The following is a 22,436-nucleotide window of genomic DNA, read 5'->3' on the forward strand; positions in this document are numbered from 1 at the left end:
CTATTGGAAATATGGCGCCGATAGACTTGCTTGATGCAGGTTGCCACAAACCTTCAATTTTGTAAAAAACACAATATCTGCGAAGCTCGATGAAGCGAAGTGCAGTAAAATGAGGTATGCCTCTATTACCATTATTATTATTAGAAAGTTTGGGCTGGATAATCAGCTGCTATTGCTCTGTACAGAAGTTGATGTTATGAATTTTTGTTCATTTAAAAAGTTGGTAAGCTATGCTTTTTTTTTAAAATTAATTAATTAATTTATTTATTTTTGGTTGTGTTGGGTCTTCATTTCTGTGTGAGGGCTTTCTCTAGTTGCGGCAAGCGGGGGCCACTCTTCATCGCGGTGCGCGGGCCTCTCATTATCGTGGCCTCTCTTGTTGCGGAGCACAGGCTCCAGACGCACAGGCTCAGCAGTTGTGGCTCACGGACCTAGTCGCTCCGCGGCATGTGGGATCCTCCCAGACCAGGGCCCGAACCCGTGTCCCCTGCATTAGCAGGCAGACTCCCAACCACTGCGCCACCAGGGAAGCCCAAGCTATGCTTTTTTAACACTTTGTCTTTCTGATGTGTCTTCACTAAAGAACGTCTCCTCAAAATAATATGAATAAAAATTTACATCAAAAAGTAGTAAAAAATATAAAATTTCTGTCTAGTGGAAGGGATAATAATATAGCAATAATAGCTAGTAGTTATAGTACTACTATATGCCCAATATAGTAAAAAGACAGCAAAATAGAAAGTAAACTGGACAGAAAAAATGTCTTTTTAGTACCTAAAGTTTTATGTCAAAGTATACTGCATGTAGATCATTTTGCAATAAGAGAAAATATGGCAATTGATTAAAATAAGTTGAATTATATTTTACAAAATTATGATCCTGTGTTACTTATGCTTTCCAAAGGATAGTATTTTATGTTTTTGAGTTTCGACTGCTAGTAAATATATGTTTTCAGCAGAATAAAAAACTTGCCTCTTGTCCGATGTTTTTATCATGGCATTGTGGTTTAATGAAATCCATAATTTCTCTCATTGATGTGACAACAAAAAACATCAAGATATAATCACAATCAGAATGTTGTTAGTGTTAAGTACTTTAGTTGTAAACTAAATATCCAGTATTGATGATTATAGAATATTAACTCATAAAAGTATGCAATCAAATGGGGATTGTTTGATAATAGGTGCAGAGGTGAAAGGAGCCGATTATGTATTTATTTAACCTAAAATGTATCAGCAAGGAATAATTTCACTCACCAAAGACCTATGATCAAATTTATTATCAGGTGTGTTCAACTGTTATTACCAAGGCTATGACAACAGACTTGCTCTGTTTTCAACTTGATCTAGAAAGGCATAGCCTTTCAATGAGTTATGTTCACACATTTTCATTTTGACTTAGGAAGGAAGCTTTGCTTATTACCTCTAAGGATACCACCTATAGGCAGAACATAATTTTTTTCTTTTTCTTTGCCATGCTGAGTGGCCTGCAGGATCTTAGTTGCCTGACCAGGGGTCGAACCCGGGCCTTGGCAGTGAAAGCATCAAGTCCTAACCACTGGACTGCCAGGGAATTCCCCATCATGTTTTTTTAAAAGTACTAGACGTTTCTTCTCCCCATTTATAATGAAGCACAGGGGCCAGCCTCTTCTACTTGTAGTTTTGAAAGCAAAGATGTGTATCCTTTGAAGTTTAGTACCACAAATGTCCTGCTACAGAGAAATTTACCCAGAACATTTAAGCCCAGATCTACAAGGGTCTATAGGATAATTTCACCAGATACCGCCAAGTATCATCTGAGATTAGAATTCTTAGAATTTCAGCTTCTAAATTTCAGCTTCTTGTAATTCCTCATTTCTTAACTTTCTAGACTCATATTAGCGTTTTCTCTCTAGTATCTTACCAGCTCCAATTCTGGTATTTGGAAGCAGAAAGGAAATGAATCCGAAGAACACAAAGACTAATGCAAAGAATTCTACTCAAGTGCCCAAGACTAACTTGGTTAAAGTTTCTCTGGGGAAATGCTGATGATGCATACTTATTTTTAGATATTTCAGCCAAAATTTGGTGTGAAAAGAATCCTACAGAGTAAAAAACCTTTTTCTTTTCCATTTTCTCAGTAAGTGTTAGTGTGTTAAAGTCTACGTTGTTGCTATGAGGAGGTGGATCTTCGGGTATGAACTGAGGGGTACTATTGAGATTCTTTTTCTCTCCCCACACTCATAGTCCATAAAGACCTTCCCCAATGTCTGCTGTAATGCCTGAAACCTCCATCGTTAGAATTTCTCCCATTTGTGGTAAGCATTGCTTTCTCCTTGCAGTGCTCTTTTAGAACTCCAGTACTCCTGGGAGAGAAAAAAATGATAAACACATATATGTCTTATCATATTGCTTTCCTTCATGATAAGGAGATACCTTGGGAGGCCTGAGAACTTAGAGGAACTGTAGAGGAGGAGAAAAAAAATGCCACACAGATCAAATAAACATTTATTGAGCACTTACTAGATTCTTTAGCAATGTTCAAAAATTTCTGTGATGATAAAAATGTTCTTTCCAGCCACATGTGATTATTGGTTACTGGAATATACCTAGTGTGACTGTAGAACAGATTTTTAAATTTTATTTAATATTCATTAATTTAAATTTGATTTAAATAGCCACATGGGGCTTCCCTGGTGGCAGAGTGGTTAAGAATCCACCTGCCAATGTAGGGGACACGGGTTTGAGCCCTGGTCCAGGAAGATCCCACATGCCGCGGAGCAACTAAGCCCCTGCACCACAACTACTGAGCCTGCACTCTAGAGCCCGCGAGCCACAACTACTGAGCCCATGCGCCTAGAGCCCATGCTCCGCAACAAGAGAAGCCACCGCAATGAGAAGCCCGCCCACCACAACAAAGAGTAGCCCCCGCTCGCTGCAACTAGAGAAAGCCCGCGTGCAGCAACGAAGTCCCAACACAGCCAAAAATAAAAATAAATAAATAAATAAATTTAAATAGTCACATGTAATTAGTGCCTGCTGTATTGGACAGCACATTTCTAGGCAATATACTAAATACTATATACATTTCTTATCTAATTTCAACTCCATGAAGTAGTCAATATTATCTGTATTGTACAAGATTCAGGAATTGAAGTTCAGATAAATTAAGTAATTTTTTTCATGTACCCCACATGTATGAGTGATAGAGTGGGATTTGGGCCCAGGTCTGAAACTGCCTCTAAAGACAAAGTTTCTCACCATTTGTTTTGAAAAATCTTAGCCATATTCAGAAACTGCCTTTCTTCCAGCTGCTATGGAGGAAATAAAGGATTAGAAATAATGGGATTAAAAATATATATACAATATTTTATCTTATTTGAAAATATAGTAATTTACGCAAGTAAGGGCGTTATTTAACTTGAGAGTTTTTTTTTTGGTGGTGGTGTTTTGTTTTTTTTTTTAGGTCTGTGCCCTTGGGCTTTGAAGAAACAATAGATGATTAATTATTCTGCCTCAAAAGAAATCTTCATCTCACTGCTGGGTCTCCTAGTCCTGAAGCCTGACTACTGAGAACAGTCTCTTAGGCTACTGAGGTCTCTGCCTTGTGACAGTCAACTGCTCTTACTATGATTTTACTAATTTTGAGTTACCTGAGAGAGGGGGCTGAATAATAGAAATCAATTGCATATGTGATTCTGTCTCTGTCTTGGTACTAATCAAAGTGTAGAGAAAATCACCAATTTATGAAGGGCCATAGAAGCGATTTCTAGTTCTACTCTCTTTTTCTTTTAGGCATTTTAAATAAGTAAATGGAGGCAACAAAATTCTCAATTCCTGTGCCACTGAGAAGAGGCGAAATAGGTGGCTCTTTGAATGGCAGAACCTTTCAGCTTCTCAATAGAAGGCCAAAAGTTTATTTTTATGGGAGATCAAACTTTCTTTGTAATAGTTGGAGGGTTTTTTCCGTGTCATTCTAATTCTTCCACTGCCAGTTATATATTATAACTACACTATGTGGTTAATAAGTGACTGGTTATATCTTGCAGCTCTGAATTTCCTTCTCTAATTCTGATTCTAGCTTTAATCTCCTCAGTTGGAAAGTCTCACCTTTCATTTAGCTGTCCCGTTGTAATTTTAATTTGCAGTGTTTTTTTAGTCAAATATTTTTTAAACCTATTTGCTTTAGTAAAGTTTTAGCTCTGGAAGATGACATTTTATATTCTGGAATTCACCCATGACCTCAGCTTAGAGGAACATTGAACATAATGTGCTTTTTTACAGAGCCTGGAAATTACAGAGTTGATGACAGGGGAAACCACTTCTCTCTGAAGATGAAATCTGTGAGTCTTCTCATCACCTCTTAGCAAATTAATTAAGTTTTCCTCAAAAGTGGGTTTTTTGTTTTTACTTGGTAAATAAAACAGGAGGTTCAGATTGTGTTTTCTAGACCCTAGATTTTGTAGGTATTTGTTGCTGGGACTTTTGTCTGAATGAAGTCTGGCAGTACCTGTTTAGGTGAGACACTAGTTTTACCTTTGCCCTGGCACTGAGTCCAGCCATCTGCTCTCTGTCTGGATTCAAACACAAAGAGAAAATACAAAGGATAGCTGACTTGGTGGTGACAGCTGTTGGGAAAACGAATCATTGTGTTTGACAGTGTCCTTTGGAAACAGACCAGGAAGTGAATCAAATACAATGTATTGCTTCATCTTACAGATGCCTGCAGGTTAGTTGGAATTTTAATTTCTGACTCACCCACCTTATTTCTACTTCTGGAGGAAGCCCCTCCTGTCACACACTATGTCATTGACATGTTCTTGGATAAGGGTAGACCAACATGGCAGTAGTTATTTCACTAAACAAAGTGCTTGCATCAGCCAGTGCCTTGTGGATGTGCTATTTGTTTCAGCCTCTGTGTATTTTTAAACCAGAAATGGACAGAATTTGTATATTCTAGGGCAAATGGTCATCTTAGTTTTATTACTAAGCCAATATTTTACTTTTTCCTCCATTAAAAAACATCTCTGTGTAGCTAAGTAAGGAAAAACTTATTTTAGATGAATAAATTTACATTTGAGCAATTGGAATTTTATTCCAAACCATCTGGAGTAAATCATTTTCCAGTATGTTTTTGCAACTAATTAGAACAAAACCAGAAAATTGAAACAACTAATTAGTTGCAATTAATTAGTTGTTTCAATCTTTTGGTTTTGCTTTTTAGCAAGCAAATGAAGCTATAGCAGATCCTTAAACATAGTTAGTTATTGGAAGCAGCCTTATAGCTAAAGAAACACCGTATTAGGATTGCAGTGAGGCAGGTAAAGAGATATGAGGGTGACATCTACCTTAAAGGATAAGGACATTTCTTGTGTTCCTTTTTGGAAAGTGTCTGGAATTCATGATAATTTGGTTTTCAACTTTGTGCTTGGAAACTTAATTTTGTCTTTTCCCAAAGGAAAGGGCCAATCAAACAGGAGCACAGGATCAATGAAAGTTGTGGTAAAAAGCTACTTTATTTTGTTCCCTTGGAGAAATTTAAAAAGCTTATTCGCTAAACATGAAACCAAGTCATCTATTATTCACAACAAATGTTTTCTGGAACAAAGTGAGGCATAAATTATATATTTTGCATTATGAAATAAACTAAAAAGAACAAGGAGAAAGGAAGGCACTTTAGACTGAATCAGAATGGGAGAGAAATGCAGAAGGAAACAAAGATCTGTATCTATATCTCTCTAGATCTATACTTATCTAGAAAATATATCTAGAATTTTTATCGAAATGAATATTACTAGAAATTTTAGAGATAAAATCTATCTATCAATTGATTTAGAGCAGGAAGAGGCAAAGAAAAAAAGTCTGGGTTATTTATAAGTAAAGAGTTTATATTCCTGGTAATGATCTGTCCTATTGTTAACCTGGGGCTACTATCAGTGTTAATATATCTTAAAATATTCCATTGAAATTCTTGATTTCATTTGTCATTTAACAACTGAGTATTTATTGAGGGATTTACTACTTGCAAGGCACTGTGATGGGGTATGGAGATTGATTATAATATTTGGTTAGCACACACTATATGCCAGACACTAGACACAGCCTTTTATGTGGGTTATTTTGTTCAGTCCTTACAACAGTCTTGTGAGGTAGGAGCTGTCCCACCTCTCCTCACTACATATTACAAGTAGAGAAAATGAGATGTGGAGAAGTTAAAGATGATTAAAAATATATTTTTAAAGTATCTTGATTTGTGGTGTTTCCTGATTTCTGTTGTATAAATGTACCTACCATGACCAATTTCAAGCTACCAACAGTTTAACAAATGGCTTGCAAAATTTCTGAGTATTAAACTGTTGGTGAGAACCCGTGTGAGCCAGTTTCAGTACACATTGTCTACATGTCCTCAAAATACTTACAGTGAGTATAAGACTAAGTAATGCCAGCTAGAAAATAAGAGGAACCAGGTAAGGTGGCATGGAAGTTTAGAGCAGAGATGCATTTTCATTTAGCCATTTTCTTGTAATTGTAATTTAGAGATGATTCTATGATGTGGACATTTAAAAAAAAATTTAACATTGGTTTTATTCGTTAGAATTATAAAATTCAATCCAAAGTGCATATCTATATAACATTATAAAAATCTGTCCTCTTGTTAAATGTTTGAAAATTCCTCAGTCTGTCATATTTTACAACAGTTACTTGTTTTTAAACTACTCTATTTTCCAGCAAAAATCTAAAATATCATAAAATAACATTTTAAATATTTTAATATTAATTGCAATTTTATGTTTAAACCAAATGAAAATAATCTTCTTGCGTTGCATACAGAACAATTGCTTTCTGAATTTTCTCTCATATAACCCTATGGAATCCCATACCGTTCACATTCATATTTGTTCATTTAGCAAATATTTATTCATTACATGAATGCTTGTTAACTGCCTCCTGTGAGCATGCTGCTGTGCTAGGCCATAAGTTTGTATATTCACTGTCTCCAAATAAGGGTGAGAGATAGGCAAACAAAAATATTTAAGTCAGAAGTTGGTCAAAGATACAATAGAAGTAATACCCAGAGTAAAATTACTTACAGGTAGTCTATAATTTGGTGATAAATAAAATGTTTCACAAATAATGATGGGGACATTTATTTATGTATTTATTTATTATTAATTTTTATGGGAGTATGGTTTCTTTACAATGTTGTGTTAGCCTCCACTGCACCACAAAATGAATCAGCCATGCACATACAGATATCCCCTCCCTTTTGGATTTCCCTCCCATTTAGGTTACCACAGTGCATTAGGTAGAGTTCCCTGTGCTATACAGTATGTTCCAATGATGGGGACATTTAAACTGCATTTTGAGTAATGGGTAAGATGTGAAGATGTGGAATTAGGGGCAGAAGAACTGAAGGCGGTAGGAAAGCATGAATAACCACTGTTCAGGGTTTTCTATCCTCTCATTCTTAAAATGTGCTTTTGGCTCTGAAAAAGCAATACCCTAACAGTCCACGAGGTGGTAGGATAACTCTATCCTTTTCTCCATTTAAATGCAAATGATAAAATACTAGTTTTACTTAAGCTGGACAAGATTTTTTTCCCCTGTTGAAACTAAGAATTTGCAAATACTTGAAGCAGTTGATGAGGAGTTTCAGAGAAATGCTTCCTTATGCCGTGATATGTTTAGTTTCACATTTATATGCAATCTAAGAGAAATTCACATTCGAGGTATAACTTCACTAGGTACGGAATTCTAAGATGACTGAGTGAATAAGTTTGGCAAAGAAATAAAATAGTATGCAGAGGTACTAAACTTGGGAACATGTTTTATTTGTTTGAGAGCTAAGAATTAGTTTTCTAAGTTTCAGTGTGATTAAAAAAACAAAACCAACATAATTTAAATTTATTCACCCGGTTTGAATGACTAGATGTGCCAGTCATTATGACATGTATGATTCGTGTATTTTGCTTATATCTGGGTCTCATTATATCTAGATCTGCCAATAGTTGCAAAAATGCAACTCAGTCAATTATAGTACAAGTTTTAAAACATGTTGTTTTTATCAATACAATTTACTTGACGTTAGAATCATTTCCAATAAGAAATATTCATTTGTAGCATTTGTTCATTTAGCTATTCAACACGTTTCTTGGGAACCTGTTGTATGTTGGCCATTGTGCTAGGTGCTATTAAATTAAATTAATTAAGTTTCATGTTTGGTTGCTTTATTTTTTAAATTAACTTTAGTGTTTAGAACAGTTATAATTTCACAAAACAAAATGTGAAGATAGTACAGAGTTCCCATAAACCCCCATCCAGCTTCCCCTCTTATTAATACTTTACATTAGTAAGGTATGTTTGTTACAACTAATGGACCAATACTAACTAAAATCCGTATTGTATTCATATTTTCTATTAGAGAATGTTATTAAAAATGAACATCTGGGCACTAGGTGTGCTTCTTGCTTCTGGAGTGTTGTTGATTTTAGGCCCTCTCAGATGACAAAGCAAGAGAATATATGTATATATGAGTTAGTATACATACATACATATGTGTATGTACATACATGAATTCATACTGGTGTTTCCATTTCTAATCTAGTACCACATGGATCATTCATTCACATGTCTCCTTCCCTGCATATCTTTATTTATTTATAAATTTATTTATTTATTCATTTATTTTTGGCTGCATTGGGTTTTCTTTGCTGCGCGCGGGCTTTTCTCTAGTTGTGGCGAGCGGGGGCTACTCTTTGTTGCGGTGCGTGGGCTTCTCATTGTGGTGGCTTTTCTTGTTGAGGAGCATGGACTCTAGGCGCGCGGGCTTCAGTAGTTGTGGCTCCTGGGCTCTATAGAGTGCAGGCTCAGTAGTTGTGGTGCATGGGCTTAGTTGCTCCATGGCACGTGGGACCTTCCTGGACCAGGGCTTGAACCCGTGTCCCCTGCATTGGCAGGCGGATTCTCAACCACTGAGCCACCAGGGAAGCCCTATTTATTTATTTTTAATTGAAGTATAATTGACTTACAATATTATATTAGTTTCAGGTGTACAACATAGTGGTTTGATATTTTTATACATTACAAAATGATCACCACAGTAAGTCTAGTTATCATCCATCACCACACAAAGTTATTACAATGTTATTGACTGTATTTCCTATGCTGTACATTACTTCCCCATGAGTTATTTACTTTATAGCCGGAAGTTTGTATCTCTTAATCTCCCTCACCTATTTTTCTTATCGCCCCACTCTTCCTCTCCCCCTCTGCCAACTGCCAGTTTGTTTTCTGTATCTATGGGTTTGTTTCTGTTTAATTATATTTGTTTATTTATTTTGTTTTTTAGATTCCACATATAAGAGAAATCATATGTTATCTGTATTTCCCTGTCTGACATATTTCAGTTGAGCATAATAATAACCTCTAGATTCATCCATATTTGTTGCAAATGGCAAGATCTCATTCTTTTTTATGGGTGAGTAATATTCCTGTGTGTGTGTGTGTGTGTGTGTGTGTGTGTGTGTGTGTACCACATCTTCTTTATCTATTCATCTGTTGATGGAGAGTTAGGTTGCTTCTGTATCTTGGCTATTGTAAATAATGCTGTAATGAACAGGGTGCATATATCTTTTTGAATTAATGCTTTTGTTTTCCTTGGAAAAATACCCAGAAGTGGAATTGCTAGTTCTTAGGGAAGTTCTGTTTTTAATTATTGAGGAACTTCTGTAGTGTTTTCCATAGTAGCTGTACCAATTTCCATTTCTACCAACAGTGCATGAGGGTTCCATTTTCTCCACATCCTTGACAACATGTTATTTGTTGTTGTTGCTGTTGCTGTTGTTTTTTTTTCATGATAGCCATTCTGAGAGGTATGAACTGACATATCATTGTGGTTTTGATTTGCATTTCCTTGTTGATTAGTGGTGTTGAGCATCTTCTCAAGTGTCTGTTGGCCACCTGTATGTCTTCTTTGGAGAAATGCCTATTCAGGACCTCTGCTTTTTTTAAAATCAAGTTGTTTGTTTTTTTGATGTTGAGTTGTATGAGTTCTTTTTACATTTTGGATATTGACACCTTATCAGATATATTGATTGCAAATACCTTCTCCCATTCATTAGGCTAGCTCTTCATTTTATTGATTGTTTCCTTTGCTGTGCAAAAGCTTTTTTGTTTGATGTAGTCCCATTGTTTATTTTTGCTTTTGTTTTCCTTGCCTAGGAGACAGATCCAAAAAAATATTGCTAAGACTGATGTCAAAGAGCATACTGCCTATGTATTCTTCCAAAAGTTTTATGGTTTCAGGTCTTACATTTAAGTCTTTAATCCATTTTGAATTTATTTTTGTATATGGTGTGAGAGAGTAGCCCAGTTTGATTTTTTCACTTGTAGATGTCTAGTTTTCTCGACACCATTTATTGAAGAGGCTGCCTTTTCCCCATTGTATATTCTTGCCTCCTTTGTTGTAGATTAATTGCCCAGAAAGTGTGGGTTCACTTCTGGGCTCTCTGTTCTGTTCCATTAGTCTATGTGTCTGTTTTTGTGTCAGTATCATATTGTTTTGATTACTGTAGGTTTGTAGTATGGTTTGAAATCAGGGAACGTGTTGTCTCTAGCTTTGTTCTTTCTCAAGATTGTTTTGGCTACTCATGGTCTTTTGTCATTCCATAAAAATTTTAGAATTATTTTTTCTAGTTCTCTGAAAAATGTCATTGGTATTTTCATAGGGAATGCACTGAATGTATAGATTGCCTTGGGTAGTATGGTCATTCTAACAATATTAATTCTTCCAGTCCATGAACACAGTATATCTTTCCCCCTGTTTGTGTAGCCTTCCATTTTTTTCATCAGTGTCTTGTAGTTTTCTGAGTATAGGTCTTTTACCTCCTTAGATAGATTTATTCCTAGGTATTTTATTCTTTTTGGTGCAGTTGTAAATGGGATTGTTTTCTTAATTTCTCTTTCTGATAGTTAATCGTTAGCATATAGAAACACAACAGATTTCTGTATATTAATTTTTGTATCCTGCAAGTTTTTGAATTCATATGTTCGTTCTAATAGTTTTTTGGTGATGTCTTTAGAATCTTACATATATATAGTATATAGTGTCAGGTCATCTGCATAAAGTGACAGTTTTACTTCTTTTTTTCCATTTTGGGTTTCTTTTATTCCTTTTTCTTGTCTGATTGCTGTGGCTAGAACTTCCACTATGTTGAATAAAAGTGGTGAGAGTGGGCATCCTTGTCTTGTTCCTGATCTTAAAAGAAATTCTTTTATCTTTTCACCATTGATTATGGTGTTGGAAGTGGGCTTGTCATATATGGCCTTTATTATGTTGAGGTATGTTCCCTCCCTTTGTTGAGAGGTTTTATCATAAATGGATGTTGAATTTTGTTACTTTTTCTCCATTTATTGAGATGATTATATGATTTTTATTCTTCAGTTTGTTAATATGGTATATCACATTGATTGATTTGCAGATAATAAACCATCCTTGCATTCTCCCTGGGATAAACCCCACTTGGTCATGGTGAATGATTCTTTTAATTTATTGTTGAATTTGGTTTCCTAATCTTTTGTTGAGGATTTTTACATGTACATTCATCAGTGATATTGTCCTGTAATTTTCTTTTTCTGTGGTGTCTTTGTATGGTTTTGGTATCAAGGTGATGCTGATAAGTTTGGAAGCATTCCTTCCTCTAATTTTTTGGAATAGTTTGGGAATAATAGGTGTTAACTGTTCTTTAGGTGTTTAGTAGAATTCATCTCTGAAGTTGACTTGACCTGGTCTTTTGTTTTTTGGTAGTTTTTACAAATTACTTATTCAATTTCATTACTGGTAATTGGTCTGTTGTATTTTCTATTTATTCCCGATTCAGTCTAGGAAGATTGTATGTTTCTAGGAATTTATCCATTTCTTTTAGGTTGTCCAATTCTTTGGTGAATTATTATTCATAGTAATCTCTTATGATTCTTTGTATTTCTGTGGTGATGTTTGTAATTTCTTGTCTTTCCTTTCTGATTTGTTTATTTAGGCCTTCTCTCTTCTTTTCTTGATGAGTCTGGCTAAAGATTTATACATTTTGTTTATGTTTTTGAAGAATTAGCTCTTAGGTTCATTGATCTTTTCTATTGTTTTTTAGTGTCTATTTCATTTATTTCCTCTCTGGTCTCTATTATTTCCTTCCTTCTACTAACTTTAAGTTTTGTTTGTTCTTCTTTTCCTAGTTTCTTTAGGTGTAAGGTTAGATTGTTTATTTGAGATTTTTCTTATTTCCTGACTGGTATGCTTGTATCACTATGAACTTCCCTCTTAGAACTGCTTTTGTTGCATCACACAGATTTTGGAACATTGTGTTTCCATTTTCATTTGTCTCCAGGTATTTTTTGATTTCCTCTTTGATTTCTTCAGTGATCAATTGGTAGTTTAGTAGCATATTGTTTAGCCTCTACCTGTTTGTGGTTTTCTGCAGTACTTTTCCTTATCGTTGATTCCCAGTCTTATACCACTGTGGATGGAAAGGATGCTTGATATGATTTCAATCTTAAATTTATTGAGACTTGTGGTGGTCTAGCATGGGATCTATCCTGGAGAATGTTCCATGTACACTTGAAAATAATTTGTATTCTGCTATTTTTCAATGGAATGTTCTATATATACATCTATTAAATCTATCTGGTATGATGTGTTTTTAAGGCCAGTGTTTCATTATTGATATCCTGTCTGGATGATCTGTCCATTGATGTGTTTTCATTATTAAAGTCCTTTACTATTATTTTCTTCCTGTCAATTTCTCCCTTTTTGTTTTTGCTTTATGTATTTTGGTGCTTATATGTTGGGAGCATAGATATTTACAACTATTATATCTTCCTGTTGGATTGATCCCTTGATCATTATGTAACGTCCTTCTTTGACTCTTGTTATAGTATTTGTTTTAAAGTATTTTGCCTTTTATCAGTATTGCTACCTCAGCTTTCTTTTTGTTTCCATTTTCATGGAATACCTTTTTCCATTCCCTCACTTTCAGTCTGTGTGTGTCTTTACCTCTGAAGTGAGTCTCTTGTAGGCAGCATATAGATGGGTCTTGTTGTGTTGTTTTTATTGTTTTGTTTTGTTTTTTTTGGTCCATTCAGCCACTCCATGCCTTTTGCTTGGAGCATTTAGTCCATTTATGTTTAAAGTAATTATTGATAGGTATGTACTTATTGCCATTTTAATTGTTTTCAGGTTTTTTTGTAGTTCTTTTTTTGTTGTTGTTGTTGTTCTGTTCTTCTTTTGCTCTTTCCCCTATACATTTGATGACTATTTTGTGTTATATTTGAATTCTCTTCTCTTTTTTTGTGTGAATGCATTTATTATAGATTTTCGTTTGTGGTTACCATGAGGTTCATATATAACAACATTTATAAACATATGTGAGGGACTTCCCTGGTGGTGCAGTAGTTAAGAATCCACCTGCCAATGTAGGGGACATGGGTTCGAGTCCTGGTCTGGGAAGATCCCACATGCTGTGGAGCAACTAAGTCCGTGTGCCACAACTACTGAGCCTGTGCTCTAGAGCCTGAAAGTCACAACTACTGAAGCCCACGTGCCTAGAGCCTGTGCTCCACAATAAGAGAAGCCACCACAGTGAGAAGCCCATGCACCGCAACAAAGAGTAGCCTCTGCTCGCCACAGCTAGAGAAAGCCCATGCACAGCAACGAAGACCCAATGCAGCCAAAATTAACAAACAAACAAATAAATAAATATATGTTAAAAACAGTAAAAAAAATAAATAAATATATGTGATTATTTTAAGTCGTTGATTTCCTAAGTTCAGACACATTCTAACAACCCTGCATTTTTACTCTCCAACCATGTTTAATGTTTTTGACATCATATTTTACATCTTTTTTGTTTGTGTATCCCTTAACTACTGATTGTGGATATAGATGATTATACTACTTTTGTCTTCCTACTAGTTTTATAAGTGGTGGATTTACTATCTTTACTGTATATTTACATTTATCAGTGGGATTTTTCCTTTCATAATTGTCATATTTGTAGTTGTGGTCATTTTTTTTCCTCTTATAGAAGTCCCTTTAACATTTCTTGTAAAGCTGATTAGTGGTGCTGACCTCTTTCAGCTTTTGTTTGTCTATAAAACTCTTTATTTCCCCTTCAAATCTGAGTGATAGCCCTGGCAGGCAGATTAGTCTTAGTTGTAGGTTTTCCTTTGCATCACTTTGAATATATCATGCTACTCCCTCTGGCTTGCAGTTTCTGCTGAGAAGTCAGCTGATACTTTTGGGGAGTTTCCTTATACATGGCTAGTTGCTTTTCTCTTGTTGCTTTTAAGATTCTCTCTTTATCTTTAATTTTTACATTTAAATATATTGTGTCTTGGTGTGGACTTCTTTGGGTTCATCTTGTTTGGGACTTTTGTGCTTCCTGGACCTAGGTGTCTGTTTCTTTTTGCAGGTTGGGGATATTTTCATCTATTATTTATTTAAATAAGTTCTCTGCCCATCCCCCACCTTATCCTTCTGGGACCCCTAAGATGCAAATCCTTGATGTTGTCCTAGAGGTCTCTTAAACTGTCCTCACTTTTAAAAATTCTTTTTTCTGTTCAGCCTGGGTGATTTCCACTATTCTGTCTTCCAGTTTGCTGATCCATTCTTCTCTATCATCTAATCTACTCTTGATTCCTTCTAGTGTATTTTTCATTTAGTTATTATATTCTTCACCTATGCTTGATTCTTAAAAATATTTTCTAACTCTTTGTTAAGCTTCTCACTGTGTTCATACATTCTTCTCCTGAGTTTGTTGAGCATCTTTATGTGATTACCTTGAACTCTTTATTGGGTAAATTGCTTATCTCCACTTTGCTTTGTTCTTCTGGGGTTTTGTTTTTTTCCTGTTTGGAACATATTTCTTTGACTCCTCACTTTGCCTGTTTCTTTTTGTTTATTTCTATATATTGGGAAGGTTGGTTATGTTTCCCAATCTTGAAGTGGCCTTATGTAGAGTTCCTATGGAGCTTAGTAGCACACTCCCCTCTAGTCACCAGAGCTATATGCTCTAGGGGTGTCCCCGATGCTGGCTGCATGGGCCCTTCTGTTGTGGGACTGATTACTGTGTGTGCACTGGTAGGCAGTGCTGGCTCCCTGCTCAGTTGGCTGCCAGGTTCTCCCTTGTATGGTGGCTGCTGGCCTGTAGGTGGGCAGGGCTGTGTCCCAGGTTGGCTGACTCTGGTGCCTAAGGAACGAGGGCTAGTGCTGGCCCACTGTTGGGCAAGGCTGGATCCTGGGGTAGCGGGCTGCAAGCCTTGGGAGATGGGCGGTGGTAGGTGCTATTTTAAATGGTCATTTATTGCACATTGTGCTCTAGCTAGAAACTTTACAACTAGACATTTACCTTGTATGGATGATAGCACCAAAGAAAATGGGTTTAAGTTAAGAGAGATGGTAGTTCCAGTCTGTAATAGTGTAGGAAGTACTGGAATGAATGATGGAAGGTGGGTATATGTGGGGGGGTGGTACTTCCCAGGAAATCTTCAAGAACAGGTGAGGTGTAATTAAGGCCTATACTTGCATGAAGGCATATATTTAAGCCCTGTCTCTTAGGTTCCTTCCAGTTTTATTTCAAGTTTCTTGATGTTGGAGCAGTAATGCGAGAACATTCCCTTAACACGTCATCTGTGAATGACCAATGTACACCAAAGTGGCCAAATATGCTCCTTGTTCTCATAGATCATTTCCTCAGTTTCATAGGATAGGCCTGACGATTTAATTAGGCAGGAAATGTGGGGCATGTTTTGGGAACTGGAAACTGCTTTTTCAGTTCTAAGAGGGGAAGGAGAGCTGTAGATTCCTGACCGCCATCCCCAGGTGAGAGTGTCCTGGCCTCCAGCTGCTCTTTTACCTGCAGTCTGAGGTTTATAGGCTTCCTTTATGTCACTATCCTCCTCCCCATCTCCACCTCAACTCCCAGTTGTTGTTTTTCATCTAGTTCAGTTCTGGCTTCACTGGGATAAGGTTAAAATAGCCCTCCCTCTGAATGTGATGTTATTACAGCCCACCAGGAGAAAGTTATGCTACATACTTTTTCTGCTACAGAGCTGAATAGCAATGTATAATGGGATAGCACTGGTAGGAAGAACAAAAAGCACTCTATGGGCCTGAGGTTCTTCTTGATTCTCATAGATAAATAGTAAATAAGAAAGGAGTAAAGTAAAGGGAGATTTGCAAAGTTCCAAAACCATTCTTATTGGTTAAATTTAAATTAAAGTTAAATGTTTTTACAAATAGAAGGCTGCGTAACTTCTAGTTTTTGAATGAGGTGATTATATTGCAACACTAAGCTAGGTTAGAAGGACTAACTAGATGCTAACCCTACAGGAATAGCTCACTGTTTTGGGATGGAGGCCAATCATAGTTCAGTTAACCCTTGAACAACATGGTTTTGAATAGCACAAATCCACTCATCTGCAGATTTTTTTCAGTAAATATGTACTACGGTACTACATGATCCAATTTGTGGTTGTTTGACTCCATGGATGTGGAACTGTGGATACAGAGGACAGACTCTACAGTTATATGTGGATTTTCAACTGCATGGGGGTGGGGGGTTGGTGCCCCTAACAAGCTCATTGTTCAAGGGTCAACTGTAATTCTTTCAGAATCCTTCCCAAAAGTTTTAGAGTATTTATTTTTTAAGTGGAAAGACATACAGAACAATTATTTCTGCTTCTTAATTCTTTGCCTGAAGCTGATGATATTTTTGTGCTATGCCAAGAGGGAAATTCTGTCTATGCATAGTTTCTCTGCTTGTCAGTACTATTTGCATACTGCTCAGATATATTTGCTAAGATTAGGAAACTGGCATTTATGCATCAATGATGAAGCAATTAAGAACTTGGTTATATCATTGGACCTAATAACCTCATCTTTCCTAGGTGTTTTCTGATGAAGTCGTTCTAAATGGTCACAAACCTGTACTGAAAATAGCAGGTGCCTGAACTCTTAGGGGTCATTATTTTGCTTTTACACAGATTCATCTTTAAATTTTTCATGCCATCGTAGAGTTGGGAAAGGGAGCTCAGAAGATGAGGAGAAAAGAAAGCATGTATGTCAGAGCAGCAGTGTGAATTATCCAAATCCATGAATTATCAGAAAGACTTCAAAAATCATCCTATTTTCCTCTACTGGATGATTTGCTAATTTACTTTAAGCTCTGCTTAGTTGATAATAATGGAATTTTCTAACCACAAACAGCTGGCTAATGCAGAACTAACCAAGGTGACAAGGAAAAGCACTCTATGTTTTAAATCTGTTGTTCCCAAAATGCACTGAGGCACCTTGGGGAGCCTAAGGGGAGCTCACAGGGGTACTGCAGGTTATTTTAAATATTCAAGGGGAACACAGTATACTCAACATCTGTGCCAATTATTAGCTCTAGGGTAGTTCAGTTTCAACCTTAGATCCTCCTATATTCCTTTTGATTAGGTCATATCTTTGTGAAGTTGGGTTTTGGTGATTACTGTGATAAAGCAAGTACCAGTGACAATCAACAGGAAGTAAGGGCGAGTTTTCAACCTGATTCTAAGGTTTGAGGAGTTGTGTAGTGACCAGGAGGCACACACATCTCATTAGTAAGTAACTGTCCTTAAGAATAAAATAAAAAAATTTTCAATTTATGTGAATTACCCTTCCAAATGGCTATTAAGTTGTCGGGACATATATAGTTGTTTGGATCTAACAGAATTCATATTTTCTCCTGGCTTAGGGATGCCATGAAAAAATTAGTCAGGCACAAAGGTTACCATGATCCAAAAAAGTTTGGCAACCTATAAGTTAAATGATTTTTAAAAATTGGTTTTGGTTTTCTTGTTTCTTCTTAAAAGCTTTTGTACTTTTCCCCCATCATTTTATCTAAATGTACAAATGTAATCATATACCTGTTTTTTAAGGTATTTTCTGTTTCTGCTAGCTTTCCTCTACCTCCTCCTTCTACCTCCCCACTTCCCTACCAGGTAGGAACCTGATATATGTCATTAGCAACCTAGTGTATATCTTTTTATATCTGTCAAGGATATGCTTCTATAAGACATATATACATATTTATTTAAATATACAAGGCTGGGAGGCGTTACTGTTTTATGAAAACTAGAGACTGTTAGTTATGAAAGGCAAATATTATGAAAATAATTTTAACCTTGCAGACCCACTGTAGTAGTCTCAGAGATCTCAGGGGTTCCGAGGCCATGGTTTGAGAGCATTTGCAATAGATATACTTTTACAGCAAATGAAAACCTAAATCTGGATTGCAGTGATACACCCATAGCAATGTTTTTTTTAAGTTCTATATAAATACTTCATGTCTAAAAATGCTTGATGATTTTTATCTACAGTACATAGTGTTATAAATGTATATTAAGTGTCATGGTATGTTATGGAATTTTCTTCATATTTTTCATTTACTTTATTGACACTGATAAAATATCTTTTGAACTTATAATTGTTTTAAATACTCTAGGGTATGAAACTTATTTGTAATATTCTTTTGATTTTTTTTTTTTTTTTTTCTGCCACGCTGCGCGGCTTGTGGGATCTCAGTTCCCTGACCAGGGATTGAATCTGGGCCACAGCAGTGAAAGCTCGGAATCCTAACCACTAGGCCACCAAGGAACTCCCATATTTATAGTATTCTTTTTTTAAAAAATTAATTAATTAATTTTTTTATTTTTGGCTGCGTTGGGTCTTCGTTGCTGCGTGTGGGCTTTCTTTTTAGTTGCGGTGAGCGGGGGCTACTATTCATTGCCATGCGCGGGCCTCTCATTGCGGTGGCCTCTCTCGTCGCGGAGCACCGGCTCTAGGCGCGCGGGCTGTAGAGCGCAGGCTCAGTAGCTGCGGCACACGGGCCCAGCTGCTCTGCAGCATGTGGGATCTTCCTGAACCAGGGCTCGAACCCGTGTCCCCTGCACTGGCAGGCGGATTCCCAACCACTGTGCCACCAGGGAAGCCCTATATTTTCTTTTTAATTGGCATTGGCTTGATGGCTAACAATGATGATGTGCTTATTGATTATTTGTATATCTTCTTCTGTGAATTTTGTTCATGCCTTTTGTTCATTTAAAAAACCGAGCTGTTAGATTTTTATTGTTAATTTGTAGTAGTTCTTTATATATTTTGGATAGTATTCCTTTGATATATGTGCTATGTTTTTTCCAGTCTGTGTGTGTAGGGTTATTTTGAGATTCAAATGAGGAATTATACGTTAAGGACAGTGCCTGGCACATAGTAATTATTCAAGATGGAGAGAACAGAGGTTACCAGGCTATGAACTCCTCTTTCATATTTTCCGTATTCATTTAATTTTCTTTCAGGGACCATGGGCTTAACATAATTGCTGTTCTGATGAAAATGAATTATAAACAATAACACATTTGAGCATCATTTTTATTTAACATTTTGTAAAAATGAGTCAATCATATTTTTTGTTCAAGTAAGTCATTTTTCATTTCAGAATTAAAATTTATTTCACTTTGCACTGTTTCCTGCTCAGCATCAAAAGACATTCTAGGCTGTATCAGTTCGTACAGGATTAGAAGATGTTCCCAGCCTTGTTTCTTTAGTAACATGGTTTCTGCTTTGTTTTCCTCTATATTCATAAAACTCATGTTTATAATATTCAAAAAGAACATTAAGAAACTATCATGACTTTATAGTCTTTTTATTCTGAGTACTTATTTTTAATATTTTATTATAGTTTTGCATTTATAAATGCCAAAAAAAACTGTGCAGTTATTCCTTACACAAGAATAGTAATACACTGAAATCAAAACTAAAGAAAAAACTAAACAATTTAGAAATAGAAGCAACTATATAATTTGGGAATATTGTAAACCGGTGATGCTTTTAAGGTGTCCTGTAAAGAATATGCAGTATATTCTTGCTGCATACTGTGATGTGGGCCAAACAGATGGGTATTGCAAATATCTCTTATCTCTCACTAGTATCGAGGCCCGTTTAGGATTTATTTTTATGACATACCCTAACAATTGGCTTGAATTAATGAAGTGAATTTATAATTTATATTTTTGGTTAATCTTCCTGGTTATTACTTTACCATTATAGCATTTACCAATCAGTATGGAAGTATGTGAACATTTTAACAGTTCGGGTGTGTATCAGATGAATATATCAACTCTAACCTTTGCATTCTTGGAAGTATCATTCATTCCTCAAACAGCTACTAATTACCTTCCAAATATGAGGCACTGTGAACCACTGTAGGAGAGTATAAGTATGTAATAAGATCCAGAATGTGCCCTCAGAGAGCATGTAATCTATGATACATCTATACAAGTAAATAGAACATACGGAAGAAAATGCTAAAGACTAGGGAAGAAGTATTAATAACATAATGCGTTCACGGAGACGTACTAGTTTTGTTTGAGAAATTTCATTGTCAAAGATTGAAATTAACCATATATACAGTATTTCTTCTTATAATCATGTACCCTCATTGTGAAAAATTCAGAAACTCTAGACAGTCACAAAGAAGAAAAATTGCTTGTAATTTCACATAACAGTTGCCATTATTAGTATTTTGGTGTTTGGCTTTTACCACTTAATTATTTTAAGTAGACCCTTTGGAAAGTAAAGATACTCATTCTGGGTACAGTTCTAGGAGTAATGCAAATATTACATACAGCCCTTGCTATTGGTGGTTCTGGAAGAGGAAGTGCTATTAAGTCAAGTTATTTTACGCACAAGTTGTTTAATGGACAGTAGTGATTTGGCCAGAGATTATGGTTGTAACTTTATAGTTGTGCCCAAGAGATCTGAAATAGATAATGCAGCTCCCTTACTGGTGGATTAGGGACAGAAGAATCTCACTCATGGAATTCTAAGAATGTGATAGGTTCTACTCAGAAAGAGAAGCAAGCCTCATTTTACTTCAGAGAAGAGAAGCTGATTCTTAGAGACAGTATTATACATACATGAGGAATAGAAGCTTAGCAAATCCACTATCAAAAGTGTTCACATAAAAGTTATCAATTAAATCTTAGTATTTAAATTAACATGGATTTATCTCTCCTCCTCATTTAGAAATTTTAAGTAATTGTTGAAACTAGTGTGAATTCCTTAGAGGAGCTAGGTTAAAGACATCTTTGGTGGCAAGAAAATAATCACACTGGAGCAAAAGATATGTCAAACATATTTAAAATGGATCATTCACACGTAGGTAATGGAAAGTTGATAGCAGGGCCACCTGTGTGCAAATAGAAAAGTGGCAAGCCCACTTTTTTGTACTTTTCCATTTTCTCTTTTATCATTCCTCATTCTTAGCTCCCCTTACTATTTTTCTAGGGTCCCTTTCCGGTGGGTAACACTTAACACCTGTCCTCATTATGTGGTGTCCAGTACTTGGGCTTATCCTGTTGTTTGTCCCTTTATCAAAGATGATGTGTACTATCAGCCATTTTCTCTGTTATCATGTTAAAAAATAAACTAATGTACTGATCCTCCCTAAAATGTTAGTTTTTTTTTTAGGATATTTTAATTTATTAATCTTTCAGTCCTATTTGCATTTTGACAATTTTTAGAGAGGTAAAATTTTAACCAAGAAAGAGCAAATACTTAATGTTAAATTTTCAGGTGGGTTGGAGAAAATATTTGGAGACCAGGTTAACATTACAGACCCCTCAGTTCATCCTATAGATAGCCAGACAGTTCCAGCTGAATATATATTTCTGTTGTGTCAAGAATAGAAAAGTGCTATTTGTGTCTTTTAATGCAAATAGGCATGTGGAAATTCCTTTTCCACAGAGTTTTGTAGACTTTATTGTTGCCCCCAGAAGTTGAATGTGGGGGCAATTTTCAGGAAGAGATTTAAACTAATAGGAGCACACTTGTAGCAGATTTGCAAGCCTTATCTCCTTAGTGATTTCTCTCTCCCTAGAGTCTAAAGATCCTCAAGGGAAAGGTACCACATGCAGAATGTCAGTTCCTTTCAGACCCACAGTCTGAGCTCCTAGAATGGCATAATACTCCATCTGAAAAAGAGATGCAGTCATCTGATTCATTTTGTACTCAAGACTAGAAAAGTGTAGTACGTGATTACAGATTGAGCTTTTAGGAGAGCAATAAAAATAGTTCTGACAGTCATTTCCAATAAAAATTTTTTTTTCATTGGGCAGAATATCCAATCTATAAAGACATTTTTGGAGTTCTTATTTGGTACTATGTTTGAAGATATTATGTCTCCAAAAGTAGTCATGGGAAAAAGGAATACATGATTGATGCAGGACAAAAAACAGACATCTTATTTTAAGAGAACTGATTTATGACCTTTAATTTTTAAAATAAGATTTCCTTTTAAGATCTTTTTCTAAATAGGAATTGACTGAGCAACAGTTCTCTCACCTTATACTCTTGTGCAGGTATCATTATTTTCAATGAAAGTGCCA

At 35.8% G+C, this 22,436-nt stretch overlaps 1 long non-coding RNA gene across 1 annotated transcript in view; it reads left to right on the plus strand.

Moving 5' to 3' along the window:
- LOC137773825 (uncharacterized) overlaps positions 1-22,436 on the plus strand; it is a 300,385-nt gene that overhangs the window by 7,598 nt on the left and 270,351 nt on the right. The window contains exon 2 of the long non-coding RNA XR_011075731.1: positions 4,263-4,321. This is a non-coding gene — a long non-coding RNA (uncharacterized lncRNA). The remainder of the gene's footprint in view (positions 1-4,262; positions 4,322-22,436) is intronic.

This window comes from Eschrichtius robustus, chromosome 12, assembly GCF_028021215.1.
Source record: "Eschrichtius robustus isolate mEscRob2 chromosome 12, mEscRob2.pri, whole genome shotgun sequence".
Taxonomy (NCBI): Eukaryota; Metazoa; Chordata; class Mammalia; order Artiodactyla; family Eschrichtiidae; genus Eschrichtius; species Eschrichtius robustus.